Genomic DNA, 7,478 nt, shown 5'->3' with positions numbered 1-7,478 from the left:
AAAGAGCTTAAAAATAATTAGAAACTGAATCTAATTTTTTAAAGATTTTTTTTAATCAAGAAAGTGCATTTTATTTTTTTGGTTAAATATTTATTTTTCAAGGCTAGGACAATTGGAGGGGATTGTCTTTTATTTTTATATTCCAACCTTGTATATGTGTGTAATTTTTTTTAAAGAAATAATTCTGCCAACATACTGAAACAGCTAAATTAAATCAAGTTGAGTTAAATATTACTTGAAAGGTGAATTTAGGAATGAAAAATACAAAACCTAAATTGGGATGAACTGAAACACAGGTTAAAAAAAGAAAAGAAAAGGGGATTTGGATTCACCCCCCTAAAAATGTTGTGGATGCGCCCCTGACTTCACCTCGAGCTGCACGTGCTTACGCGCACGCGCAGATGTAACTTCGCCTGAGTTGCTCCGGTGACTGAAAGTGAAGCCTCTTCAATCTGTCATATAGAAGCACCACCACGGTCGTCTCACTCAGTCCATGAAGATTCATTTAATGTTTTCCTTCAGCGACTTCGAGACGGTTGCGAACTTGGAAGACTCAGCTGCGGAGCCTTTTCTCTGACACTTTGAATGAGAAGTACACGGATCTGGAGCGAATAGGTGAGTTTTTGACGGTTATCTTATAATCAGTTCTGGTGTTTTGGTCTGAAATGTTTCGGTCAAGTAGGCTAACTGTTTTAAGCTAACCGTTTTATTTCTTTCTTTCACCAAGTAGAGTTTATTTCTGTATTTACACTTGCCAATGCTAAAGTAATTAAGATAATATTTTTTTTTTAAAAACGGGCCATGTTTGTGCCGACTTTCTTACAATATTTCGAGGAAAATTGTTGTTTGTTTTTCAACGAAGTGAATCATGAAACAGAATTTATGACCCCCAAACCCAATCATTGAAAAAAAAAAAATTGAACTTGAACAAACTAAACTATATATTAGTAATATTGCTTTCACATTCAAAGCATTTTGTACTTTATTTATTACCAGTATTTGTAGCTGCTAATACCAACATTTGTTTGTTAGCAACCCCCAGCAGCGTTTATGATAATTATTCGAGGTTTTAGCTGTTTAGGGTGGACAGAAGGAAACGCCAGTGTTTGAGTGCTTATGTCCTTGAGTGGTAATGGAAAATGAACCAACCACATCATAAATCCACAGCCAAACTGTAAATTTAGGGTGTATATTTATGATCTATTTATGATAGTCTACTGCCAGTCTGTACTGAGAGGAAGCAGAGTCAACTTTTATTAATATGAATGACATGTTTTACGTTTTATGATTCTACTTCTGGTAAACTGTCTAAGGAACTTCTGGGTAAAAGAATGATCCTCAAATCCTCTTTGTTTTCATGAAAACAACGTGGAATAACTACTATACTGGGCACTAAGACAAAACATGGAAAAATAATGGCAAATTGTTGTTTCTGACGGAAAAAGGTTGTTGGAAAATATCTTGAAAGACTTTAGTTGGATGGGAGCAAATATTTATGAAGAGAATAAGCAAAATGGAAAAACAGCAGTCATAAATGTTTTTCCTATTAAATTATATATAACAGATTGTAAAACAGTGACATGCGTCTTAATGAGTTTGAAATGCTAAGAACGGGCACACCTGTGGGAGCAAAGTTACAACCAGACAATTTGGAATTTATGATTGTTGTTTTTTTTTTCTTTCATTTTTGCATTTGTTAACAATCCATGTGTACTGAATGACCAAGTTCTTTCAGGATTAGTTGTTTTGGATGGTGTGAAAAATAAATATATATATATATTTTTTTATCTTTAAGCCGTGGTATTGTGAGCCTGACAGAAATAGTTAATGATTTATTTATTATCATTGATGTATTGGCACCACAGCGGCAGTTTAATTCAACATAGAACCTTAACGTTGTGCACAGAATGACAGCTTTGAGTGACAAAAAGGCATGGAGGGAAAGAACATTGAACTGAAGTTCCTCCTCATGCCTCAATGCGTCCTCTGTTATTGGTTCAACCCAAGTTAATATAGCACATTAAAATGATGTGTTGACAATAGTTTGGATTGATATGAACAATTATGGCAATGAAATGTCGCATTGCATCATTATCAATTTTAGCTGGGATAATTCTCATAACACACAAGAAGATAACAAAACTGTTAGTTCTAAGGGAATTTAAGGCTTTTTTTTGGCCTTATCCTAAAGAAGTGGCTCCAAACCTGTGTTTGACTGACTGATCATCACCTGTCCAAATGACATTAGACTCATTTTACTTATTGGTTAACTGTATGTTTGTTTGTTTGTTTGCTTAGTTGGTTTCTGACACAACAGAAGTATTTTGAATGTAAATGAAGGTATAAAGATAAACTGACCAGGTTTAAGGACACAGCGTCTTGTTTATCATTCAAATAACTTTGATAACCGTAAAGTAATCAAACCAAAATCTTCAATTGTAACCGCTGTCAAGTTAAAGTTTCATGATTTATTTATTTTTATTTAAAACAAATATTTCAAAGTAAATTCATTCTCTGACTGCTGTTTTACTTGATCACTGTTTGTTAAATGTTTTCTTTTCTCATCAAAGCTTCATCAAAATAATGGATTCACATTATTTGTTAACAAACCTCTTTTTTTTCCTGCTTTATCTTAAAATCACAGCTAAAGAAGACATTTCTGTTGCCCCTCTTAAGATTCAATCTTTAAAACGATTCTGTTATTTTGAGTGCGCGTTCAGATCTACTATGGCATTTTAAAAGAGCCATAGGAGGAAAAAATGTTAATAATTGTTTTACCCATTTTGACCCAGGCTTTTGTTCCTTTGCAGTTTCCACAAGTTTGCACTCATTAATCAAAGATGCATGGCTCCTGCTGAGGGCTGAGCTGCATGTTCATCAGTTTGGCAGCCAGCTTTCAGCAAGGAACAGAGAAAAGGCTCTTAAGACACAAGCATAAATAAATCTGTTCTTTATATGCAAGCCCTGAAGGTTAATGCTGTATAATTTGATGTTCCCTCTTTGTCGGCTGTGATTGATGTTTTGAAACATGTAAGGCTTGACAGCAGTTCCTTTTTGTAGGTCAGTGTTGACACTTTATGATTAGATGAGCTGGAGGGGAACGGCACTAGGGAGGTGGATTATTAAGAATGTCAGGGAGATTACTGTGTTTCACTCATCTTTCTGGCTGGAAATGCTTTATTTCAAACCACAGATGCTTCCCAGATTGAGCTCTGCCTCCTTTGTTAAATGGGCCTTTGTCATCCTATTTATGCAGATGCGTATTTGTGTCCTCAGAATCCGATTTGTGACTGCTGCAAGAGAACACCGTTTTTTTTAAAATTTGTTTTAGTGTTCTGTCACATCAGTGCATGTTTACCTGGAAATTTCAGCAGACTTTTTGTCCAGCAGCTGGTTCACTGCAAACCGCTTTGCGCCTAAACAAAGACTGCCTCAGCATCTTTTTTTATTGATCTACATGCATTAAAAATCCAGTCACCACTGCTGCAAACAGCTCCCGTATTTGCCTTTGATACATATTTGATACATACACTCAATGTTTGAGTGATTAACAATGGTAAAAAAAAGACTACATTTTGTGTATCATACATTTCTCTTTATGTACTTTGATGGTTAATGAATTGTCTCTTTTTTATTTTGTAAAAAAAATAGTAGCGATTGTTTAACAGTATGTTTTATGTCTATATTATTTTACTATATTGAATTTAGCGTGTGAACTTGGAGATAAACCTTTCTTTCATAGTTGTACTTAAATCAGGGTTGAATGTGGCTTTTCTTAGATTGTTTACCTGAGGTTATTTACATGAAGGGTTGTTTAGTCCAGTGTTTTTCAACCAGTGTGCCGCGGCACACTAGTGTGCCGTGGGAGATGGTCAAGTGTGCCGTGGAGAAATTGCCCTCATTAATCATTCACTGATCTGAAAACATTTCCCATCTCCAGGATATCAGCTCTTTGTTCATCCAAACAGGCCCTGATAAAACACTGAGTAGTTAGGAATATGAAAGATCTTAAAATTAATTTTTCTTTGTGTTTATTTAATTCTATTAAAGACATTTTGATAAGGATTACGTTACCGCGATTTACCTGCAGCTATGACAGTTTGCGGAAAAGTTCCGTCCCTTTAACTGTCTCCACCAATCATTCTTGAAGGCTTAGTCACATGTCATCAGTCTGACCAATCAGAAGTGCTTAAAGTCTTCACTTCTTTGTTCTTAATTCTGCTGATAAAGTCGCTCAGTTCTAACAAAAATACCGGCTAAAGCTCTTCCTTAGTGGTGTAGCTTTCCACAGAGTCAGACCGTGAAACAAGTGGACAATACAATAAATCTCAGAGACGCCAGTCTTTCTGCAAGTTTTCGGCACTTTTCACACTACATCTCCCATGATGCATTGGCTTAAAGAGCCAGTGTCCCAGCGCACAATGAGTTGTCCTTGCGAAACGCCTTGAAACCCCAACAAACAAACAGTTTCTAAATTTTTCTAATTTAACTTTCATTTCATCTCTTAGAAAAAACAGCCGCAACTTCCTGCTTTTCCGGCCACAATTATCACAAAAATACACGTGAGATTGCGGGCGGGCGGGGGGGGGGGGCTGTCGATCAATACAGACCATGAATTTCTGTTTTTTTTTTTCTTTTTGGATGCTGGTGTGCCGCGGGATTTTTGTCAAGGTTAAAGTGTGCCGTGGCTCAAAAAAGGTTGAAAAACACTGGTTTAGTCCACTGCAATGCAGCTAGCTAGTTAGCTAGTGGATGGTTTTAGATTGTTCATATTCAAACTATCTGCTAACACTGTAAATTGAGATTCCTTAACAAGCTTTGTTAACGCATTAAAAAGCATTATAATAGAATTTTTAGGGTGTTAATAAGACATTTATTAGTACAAAAAGTCTAATAAGGTTAATTCAATTACTTAGTTAACACATTTACAAGCATTATTATTACAGTTGCCTTGCTTTCATCAGGACAGAATCAAAGATGGGCGGGGCTTTTTTGTCACCTGTGTGAAAGTCTTAGAGGCCATTCAATTGGCTGAAAGCGAGCACGCCCGTTTGCTGAAGAATTTGATTGACAGATTCATTAGCCAATGGTGAATTAGTTAACCTGTCCATCTTTGATTCTGTACCTGTCGGTCGTTAGCGTTTTATTGCCTTCGGTTTTCAAAAATTACTAGCTTGTGCAACTTTCCAGTGGACTTGGAAGCAAGGCAACAGAGGTTGAATGCAGATGGCAATAAATCCAGCGAACTGTCTCCTGGTGATGGGATTTGCTATGAATGTTTCACTCAGGATAGTTTGCTAATATTCTTATTAGCTATGATGATGCTAGCGTCATCCGACACCGGTCCCTATGTTGTTGTTGTTGTTGTTGTTTTTAATTTGTCTGAATTAAATTATTATATTTCTTTTACAGAAAGATTTTTGTATGTTTAGTCTGTTTTAATGTTATAAAGTTCTTTTTACAAGCTCTATGCTTTGTGGTTGTTTGTGGTAAAAGCATTCCACACTTTAGATAAGGTGCTGCAAAACATTTAATAAACTGTTAACAAATTAATACATTTGTTAAGCTTATAAGCAGTTTAGTAATATCGACTTTGAAGGCAATGGTCTGACTTTAGATGTTAATGAATCTTTAACACTTTCAGGAATTTGCAAGACATCTATAAAGCTAATAAATGTCTTACTAGAACCCCAAACAATAAATTTACTTCTTAATTTGTTAACAAAGGTTGTTAATACATCTTATTAATCTTATTAACACTGACAAATTTGTTAGGCATCTATAATGCCAAAAATGTATCATTAGGATCTTAAAAACATCCTAATACGAATGCTGGTAAATGTGTTAACTAAGTAATTTAATTAACCTTATTAGACTCATTGTACTAATAAATGTCTTACTAACACGCTAAAAATTCGATTATAATGCTTGTTAATGCGTTAACAAAGCTTGTTAAGGAATCTTAATATAAAGTGTTTCCAACTATCTCCTTCATTAATAATAATAGTAATAATAATGGATTGGATTTATCTGCGCTTTTCCAGACGCTCAAAGCCCTTATAATGTGTACATTATTCATTCACTCCTCATTCACACTTGGTGATGGTAACTACAGATGTAGCCACAGCTGCCCTGGGGCAGACTGACCCCTCTGGCTTCTCTGACCATCAGCGGGACATCCCTACGCACTCACACACCAGTGGAGCAACACTGGAGGCAGGAAGGGTGAAGTGTTTTGCCCAAGGACACTTGGGCACTTGGATTGAACCGCCGATCCTTTGACCATTGGCCGACTGCCAGTTAGACGTCAGCAACTGCTATACGTTGCTAATTGTTGTGGTAAACTTTTACCCATGATGCCTTTCATGTTTTCTAATTTTTAGTAGTTAAATAAGCTCAGTTCTATGGTTTTCACTTTCAGGGTTTCTAATGGTTTTAGAAAAAAACGAAGTGCTCAACGTTGAGACAGTTCCATTTGTTTGCTGAGTTGTTTATGCTTTCATAAATTGATCATTAGAAGGCATTTATCACTGGGATGTGAGTGGCTCATTAATATATGATGGAGAATCTGTTTAATAATAATTAAATTTTTACTGTGGATGATAATGCGGACATTTTCATTCATTGTCCTTTTTTATTCATTACCAGAGTAATGTTCTGCTGTTGTGACATGTTTGCAAGATCTGCAATATGAAGAAAAGGTAATTATCTAGGGTTTCTTCAGTGTTAACAAAATGAGCCAAGTTATTCTGAATAGCATGAAAAGATGTTTGCCAGGCAGTCCTAACAGATTGTTGAAAATAGTGGAAGTACTAAATAATTTGTGCCTTCAGTCATATTTTGTACACCACATTACAAATCAAGGAAGTTGTAGAGATGCAGGATTACGGTATATTGTGACATGATCAGTATTGGTAGATAATTCTATAAAAATCTAATTTTAGTGCAGAAGAACCTTTTTTCTGATATAATTTTGTGACTAGGACAAAATTAAAAACTGCACTCTTTTTTTTTTGTTCTGACCTGGGGTTTTGTTCAATTTTAAGTTATTTTTGATTTGTTTAACTTATTTGGTTCTTAAGAAAAAGAAAAAAAGAACTAAACACTTGATAGCTGTATTAGCCAACAAATGCTTGAAAATGTCCATATATTGGATAGTGGCTTAAATTTGCTATCATTCTAAGTTGAGGTGTTTCTTCTTTAGAGAAGAACATCAAACACATTTCAGGTGATAAATGCTGCTGCTCCTGCTTTCTGTGGCCTGTTTGGCTTTTGATATCAGTGTCTTCCAGATGAAGAATGGATACAATAAAATAAGCTCAGTCAGAGAGGCCAAAAGGAAGCAGTTCTTGCAAAATCATGCTATGAAACAAGACAAACCAACTTTGGACCATCAGATGTGATCATTTACAAGAACGTGGAAAGACCTGAGTCAGATCAACAGAAGTCAAAGCAGAGAAGAACTGGAGAACAGGCAG

At 35.6% G+C, this 7,478-nt stretch overlaps 1 protein-coding gene across 3 annotated transcripts in view; it reads left to right on the top strand.

Annotated features, from left to right (window-relative positions):
- The first annotated feature begins 409 nt into the window (after window positions 1–409).
- LOC101174472 (bromodomain adjacent to zinc finger domain protein 2B) overlaps window positions 410–7,478 on the top strand; it is a 30,128-nt gene continuing 23,059 nt past the window's right edge. For all 3 annotated transcript variants that reach the window (XM_023950778.1, XM_023950777.1, XM_023950776.1), the window contains exon 1: window positions 410–615. The gene's annotated coding sequence lies outside the window, so the exon portion shown is untranslated. The remainder of the gene's footprint in view (window positions 616–7,478) is intronic.

The sequence above is a fragment of the Oryzias latipes genome, chromosome 21 (genome assembly GCF_002234675.1).
Source record: "Oryzias latipes chromosome 21, ASM223467v1".
In the NCBI taxonomy this organism is placed as follows: Eukaryota; Metazoa; Chordata; class Actinopteri; order Beloniformes; family Adrianichthyidae; genus Oryzias; species Oryzias latipes.
This window is presented reverse-complemented; position numbering and strand designations above follow the sequence as displayed.